Here is a 7,571-nt window from a genome sequence, read left to right as displayed (position 1 = left end):
CCAGGCAGAGATCAGAACCCCTCCATGGCAGCAGCAGAGAAATCCAGACAAAGAAATAGTTCCCTGAGCACTTACACTGCAAGACCTCAATCCAGCCTACAGCTAACATCCCCTGGGGACTGCCAGCATGTCTGAGAGCCTGCAGAGCTCTAGCAAGGGGCTGGTGGGGGTCAGGAGGTTTCTGATCCAAAGTCATTGCCTTTGGGATTCCCCTTGCTGCAGTCTCCAGCAGCTGGTAGGGCGAGCGGGATGAGGCAACACGGTGGGATCTGCTCCCCCGCGGCAAAGAAAGGTTGTTACTCAGAAGAAGAGTAGTTTCCTGCTGCTCTGTTTGCCAACCCCAGGGCATCCTCAGGGAAGTTCCCAGACTGACCGCCCAGCCCCGCGTGGCTACCTCCCTGCACGCCTGCACAGGCTGGCAAGCCTGGTAACTGCGTCCCCCCACACGCTCCCTCGAGCATCTTACACCCTGCTCTTTTGCAGGACCCAAGTAAGTGATCAGGACAAAAGCCTATAAATATACGCTTGAGTTTGCCCCTATTCAGGAAACCATTTAATCATACGTTTTGAGTTAAGAGTGTGCTGCATAGGGATGCACAAACTCACCCAACACAGGAAGATTTTGGCCAAGAAAGACTCGCCACCAGAACGGGGAAGCCTCTGGAGGCTGTGGCTCTTTCTCCCCTCCCCTCCTCTTCCCCAACACTGCTGGTTAATGCGCTGGGCTGTGTGTCAGGGGAGCAGATGTACTACTGCATGGTTTCTCCTCCCCATATCGTGGCCGTGTCCAGCACTGATTTTGCCTGTGGTCATTTTTTAATACAGCAGCTGGCTTGGCCACAAGGAAAAAATGAAGTATGATCCCTTGCACTTGCAAACTGCCCAAAGCCACCCTGAGCTCCTTCTCCTCTGGGAACAAGGAGCAGCATCTGCGAAGCTCTCCTGTATCCAGTGCATCCACCAGCCAAAACCCCATTCCTTCTTCATTGGGTCTTCCCTCTTTATCCCTTCAAATCGTATTGAGCAGCTGCAGAAGCCAGGATGAGTCTGCGCCAGGCTAGTACTCTTTAAGAAGCAGAATATTCATGTTCTCAGCTCGACCCTGCTCCCATGCTAAGGTTTTTTATGAATGCTGCCTGTCCCTTGTGTTAAGAACAGCCACTACTCATAATTTGAAGCTCTAAAGAGCCTCTGCTTTGTGGGTGAGCTTTCTTGTCCTGATGCCGGGCAGAAAAGTGCTTTCCAGGAGAAATGTTTGATTTCAAAAGTGATGATAGAAGCGGTAGCGTTTGAGATTGCTTCTTCAGGAAAACACCAAAGAAACCAGCTTGTATACTAATACAAATTGTTGCAAGACACCAATTTATCCATTCCCCTGGCTTCGCACTGCAGCGTCCAGCAGCTTTGCCCCTGCATGGTGAAGGGCTGCAGCTGTGGCAGCCAAAGGGGGGCCGGATGGGACCACCCTGGCTCCGTCTTCCCTCCTTGCTCCCTCAGGAGCGGCCAGGATGGGGGGAGCTTTGCCCCTGCATGGTGAAGGGCTGCAGCTGTGGCAGCCAAGGGGGGGCCGGATGGGACCACCCTGGCTCTGTCTTCCCTCCTTGCTCCCACAGGAGCAGCCAGGATGGGGGCAAAGAGGGAAGAAGTTACGCTGCAGCTCCTTTCCCCATGGGAGGTCAGAAGCTGCAAAGACAGATGGAGGCAAGGGGCTAGAGAGAGGACGCAGGTCCTCGCTCACCGTGGGTTTTTTATCCCCTTTCGGTGTAACCTGTGCTGGGGATAGCCCATGTTAGGAGCTAGTGGCAGCCCTGAAAGGCACTCACAGTACCTCCTTATTTGGGATGGGGAGAGGAGAAGACAGCACACAATGTATTTATTATCCACCCCAGGCTTAATCAACAAGCTGTTAATTATCGGGCTGTAGCATAGACAGCGGTAGCATACATGGCTTATACGGGAAACCATTGTTTAAACAAAATATTAAAGGATATTCCTTTGGTTTGTGGTTTGCCTGCTCTTTAGTGTGAGCCTGGTACATTTCCAGTTAACCAGAGTGGAGTTGCTCCTCTTGGGGAGAAGCCTGAGCCCCACCCCCCCGGGTTTGCAGGTGGGTTAGGAGGGGGGTCAGGGAAGCTGGGTCTTGTTCCCCTCCACCTCAGACTTCTCCCCTGGCTCCAGGGGAGCTGCTGGGACTGAGGGGGTTATTCTAATCCAGACATAGGTCTCATACATCTGGCCTAATTTATGTTTTTTTAGCAGCTGAGACCTGTTTGGTGGCCAGCGGTGGGAGAAGAGCTTATCCAGTGGGAATGATGGGGATGGCGATGTTGGAATTAGTAGGGAGGGAAACACACTTCGTCTTGATTTCTCCAGGTCCTTTTGTGACCTTGAGACAACCGAAAGGAGCTTCAATTCAGTTCTTGCACTTTCAATGATACCTTAATATTTGTTAATTAACACAGTTGTGAATTCAAGTACTTAAACATTTCGTTGTTGTTCATGTGTAACCTTCGCCTGCAGTTCAGGGTTAGCCACAACTCGGGACGAACATCTTTGTCCATAAACAAAGAGCAGTGAAGCATGTACAAGAGGACTGACAGACCGTCATCTTAGGCAGTCATTTGACTCACATTTCTTTCAGCAGTGGCTTCTTCCCTTGCTATTCATTGCCCCTTAGAAACATCCCCTTGTTCCATCAGCTCCTAATTTGGGGCCAAAAGGTGAACCAGCCTGGGTTAGAAATAACCTCATCTGTATGGGAGGTTGTTTTCAACACAAATCAAGTCTCCAGTCCTGTTCGTTGTGGGTCCTGACAAACAGTCTCACTGGCACAACTGAGAGAGCCGGGCTGGAGAGAAATGAATGGCCAAATGCAGAATGAAGTCCCGCTTGAGCTTGACTGCCTCCAAAAATGTGCATGCCATCCAGGTGCTATCGTCTGCTAATGCTGCTGCTGCTGTGCACGCAGGGGCTGCCTATTGCACACACTCTTCAAAATCTGTTTTGGCAGTGCAGTGGTATACACAGTCTAAATACTGAAAACCAGCAACTGCTATACATCTACTGAAGGGCTGAATGTGTAACGGAGAAGGCAGCAGTTCAAATGATAGTCCCAAGCCTCGCTGCTGTTGGATCCCCAGTGGCTCTTTTCCCTAGTTCTCGTTTTCTCTAGCTGTATTTCCATTTCATTTATTAAAATGCGTAACAAAGAACTTCTACCCTTATTTATACAAATTTGTAGCCAGAACTTTTAATATTGAAAGAATAGCATGGGCTTAAGTACAACTGATCTGAATTTTCTGATGACATGCGCTCAGATTTTACTCTCTTCTTAAGAATAGCTAAACACTTGGTGGTAACTTATACTTCTACAAATCAAGTACCTATCATCCACCTGCATTTTTTCACTCTTCTTTCAAATCACCTTGCTCTCCTGCTTTCCAGCGGAGAAACTTCGAATGCTTAAGTTCAGACTGTAGAAGCTGTTCATGGGTTGGCACAGGGTGTGAGCTGAGACAAATGTTGTCCCAGGCTATCTGTCACTTCAGAAGCCATCAGTCCAACAAAGGCAGAAGCTGGTGTTACATTAAGGCATCTATGGCACGTCCGCTCCTATAAATATATCACTTACAGAGGAGACCTGTATGGCTTGTCAAGGGGCAGGTTTGTATTTATGGCACCCATTGAATAAAAGGGAAAATTAATTCCCTGTTTTGAAATGAGTCTCAATTTTATCGAAGGGAAAACTACATCACGAAGCTGACTAGCTGCCTGCAATTTAACATACATAGCTTTCCTATTTAGCCATTAAGCAGATTATTCTCTGCTGGATGGATGTGTCATTCCTGTTAATGTTAATGATAGTCCCACATATGCCGTGACAGAATAAATGCCAAACTATGTGAACCATTTACTCCCTAAAGGGAAATGCAACTCCTTCGAGCAATGTAGGAATCTGCCAGCAAAGTGCTGGGAGCCCAGGAAGAGTAGAGAAAGCTTCTAGCGAGGCTGAGATGTAGGGATGTTGCTTTGCCAGCTTTGGCAGCAAAGCCAACCGAAGACCTATCCTGTCTCCATCCCTGCCCCCTTCTGCTGTCATCCCTTGCTCCCCAGAGTTGAAGCAACTGTAAATGAGCTGCTAACATGACTGAGGTTTAAAACAGCCCTTCAGAAGAAACCAGAAACCTGGTTACCCTTGTTAGTTTTTAACCCAGCTCATTTCACGGTGCAGTTCTGCGGATGCTTGCACCAGAGGCTCCAGGAGCAGCAAACCGTGGCCGGAGGCCAGGAATGAGGGATCAGGGCAGGGCTGGCAGAAAACTTCCTTCGCCGGCGTAGGAGGGAGCAGGCGAGCCGGAGGATGTGGAGTCAAGCTGGGGTGCCTGCCTTGGCACAGAGTGCATGTCTGTGCCACCTCCGCACGGTGACACCGGCTCACAGAGCTGTGGGTCAGCTCTGCCTCCGCAGCGGCTTGCCCAGCTGCTGGCTCCAGCAGGGTTTGGTCAGCACGTGGCTTCTCACCCGAGCCTTTGTCCAGGCTCTGAGGCAGGCTGTCCAGTCCTCCTGGATCAGAGCCAGGTCATTCAAGGTGCATCCCTGTCTTCTGCCCTCCGAGGCACCTCTGGCAGTCACGGACACATGTCAGGGCAGCATGACAGGGGACTCCATGACCCAGCAAATCCTGAAGACAAAAGGAAAAGGCTTCGCCAGAACATCTTTAGGAGTTCTCTATGCAGCCGTAAAGCAGTTGATTAGATGGACAAAAAGAGCAGGAGCTGGATGAAAAACAGCTCTCAGATTCACTGGTTAAGCTGAAGAGGAGACTGGGATTTTGCTCTTTTGAGACTCTTGCAACCGCTGAGCTGTGTCAGTAAAATCAGCTTTAACCATGTGCTGTCTTTTCACACAGATTTCACACCTTAGCAAGTCTATCAGTAAACAAACCAGTGGCACTACTCAATACCCTGAGTCCTAACTTGCCAGGGGGTCAGAGCCGCTGCAGAGGAACCAAGCTTGTCCTGCCCAGCGTGTTCCCAGGGGATGCAAACCCAGTGGGTGTCCCCAGTAACAGCCCACCCGCAGACCTGGGATATGTCCACTCCCTGCACTTTGCCATCAAATGTATTTCTTTACTTTAAGAAATAAAGAAGGTACTTGCATTTCTGAGATAACCCTCATGGCACGAATGCAAGAATACGGCATGTGGTGTTGAAGGAATGCAAACAGTCACAGCAGAGGAGAGAAATTAAACCAGGCTTTTGCTGCTTCCACATAGAACTAGTCACTGGATCAAATTATTTCCTTCCCATGTAGGGTTTTCTTCCATGGGTGAGTCAGGCCTAATTCATATGGAGTCTCTCATATGGTACCAATAGGATATGAAAGAAAACAGCCAGGAGGATCCACCTTGCACATCTGGCAGGTCAAACTCTGCAAGCCCTGTTTGGCTTCCCATGTCCTTCTGCTTCTCGGGTACTGCCGGGGACTTTGCAAAGTCCTGATGTGTTCCTGTGGCCAAGACAGCTCCACGTGCAACATTGCTGTTCGCTGGTTGCAGGCAGTGCTCCTGCCGATGTGTTTGACCTGCTCTTCTGGCTGGCTGTGGCGGTGGGGGCTGGGTGAGCAACATGCCTGCTCTGCCAGCCTGTGTTGGCTACAGCTTGCTATAGCAGTAGCAGCAACTGTAGCTGAGAGAGGGGAAGAGGACAGAGGACCTTTCAAAGAAGACTTCATGGAGAAATGCCCACCTTAGCTAGGAGGGGTTGCGACGTTCATCAGGGAAGCTGTGAACTGTGACCAGTTCTTGGGGTCGACAGTGGAGGTGACAGTAGAGCACATAACTCTGAGAGCGTGGTTGTCCATTCAGAAGCATGTGGCCACCACTGCCATGAAACCCACGGGTCCAGCTACGAATGGCCAGTGGCGGCCAACTTCATCTGTGCAGGCTGGCTGCTGGACAGGTGAGTAACGGTTGTGTACTCTGCTGCTACCACATGTTGTAAGACTCACCGGTCATCAGCAGTAGTGGTTACTGGTGGTTAGGACTGCATGGGAGCACCACAGGGCATCCCCATTCCTCTTAGCTGCACTCCACGCTGTCCCTCAGTGGTCACCTATGGAAACAGCAATGTTTTCATTGTATTCTAGCGTAAGTTTAACAAGGCAAAATGAGCTCAATCTGGAGACATTCAGGCTGCTTGAAATTTTTCAGGAATTCTCATCTGTTTTCTTCAATGTAAAAAGCTCGTTTGCCAGCATGGCTAATACGGACATTGGTGATGTCGGCAGTCTTCCCCTTCTCCTTGGAAGCTCTTCTCCTCTGTTATCATGGCTAACAAATAATTTTATGGGATACTGGGATTGCAGATTGACACTATTTAAGTACCACTGCCGGATAAGAGTGGTGCACGCATTTTGAGAAATGAAGGGTAGGTGACGAGCACTGACTGGAAGCTTTACTCTGCCGAGCAGCAGCTGCAAAGGCGAAGGAGAGCAGAGGTTCAGGGACCTGCAAGACCATGTGAGCTGCCCATCGGACATGCTGGCTTCAGTGGTACTAGTCAGAAACGTGTTATTCACACCTTCTGTGTAATTTGTTTGCGTGTCTAAATGTCCGATACAACAGCACGTGTCAGGCCACTGCAGATGACTGAATGGCAGCATTTGGTCACTTTGCTTTGGTTGTATCAACTCTCAGCATCATTGTCCCATTAATTCTCAGGCCTCGGCCTGGGTGAGCACAGGGACCTGCAGGCCTGGGCAGGTCCCTTGCCTATGGGCAAGGCTTGCCATACATTGTACAGACAACCCTGCCGCAGGGCCGGTGGGAGGAAAGAAACTTTATTAGGAAGGAAAACATGATTTTTATTGTTCTGAAAGAACAGTTAGTGGTGAAAGCGCCAACAGTGTGATAACACGTACAAGTTTGTGAACCGTGCAAAGAGAGATGGTGACAAGCTGTGCCACAGGTATGGGGGACTTTAGCCGCAGAGCTGCAGAAGTGCCTCACGCAGCAGCAAACATCCCTTTCTGCTCAGGTGCTGGCCGGCTGGGCGTGGAGCACCACGGCAGCAGGCTGGTGCTTAGTCACAAGGATTCTGGGTCCTGCCAATGCTCTTTTTGCAAAGGCAGAAGAAGCTGAGTGACAGGGCGGGGGGCCCGGGGTGGGCTGCAGCTCCCGGAGCCCACGATGGCTGGTGCAGGATCAGGCACAGAGCACTTCGCTGGGGCGTGATGAGGAGGAAGAAGAAGTGCGGTGATGGCTGGTCACAGGCACTTGCTATAGCCACGTTTCCCTGCATTTTTTTCCATCAGATGCTGCTATGTCTCCACATCCATTTCTGTTGCCTTCTCTGGCCGAGCCAGGCTGCACTCAGCTGTCACAAGGCCTTCTCCAGTCCCATCGCAGGTCAAACCGATCCTCTTCTCCACCAGTTCCTTGCTATGATGCCCTCTTCCTGGTCTCAGTCCTCTCGTATCTCCTCTTTACCATCCCCTTTCCGTGTCTCGGGTACGCCGCCAGCTCCTGAACCACAGTCCACTTTGAGGTGGGGTCTGTGACCTCCCAGATG

Source organism: Fulmarus glacialis, unplaced genomic scaffold (genome assembly GCF_000690835.1).
Source record: "Fulmarus glacialis isolate BGI_N327 unplaced genomic scaffold, ASM69083v1 scaffold4272, whole genome shotgun sequence".
In the NCBI taxonomy this organism is placed as follows: domain Eukaryota; kingdom Metazoa; phylum Chordata; class Aves; order Procellariiformes; family Procellariidae; genus Fulmarus; species Fulmarus glacialis.
The sequence above is the reverse complement of the archived record's forward strand: the minus strand, read 5'-3'. Positions refer to the sequence as shown.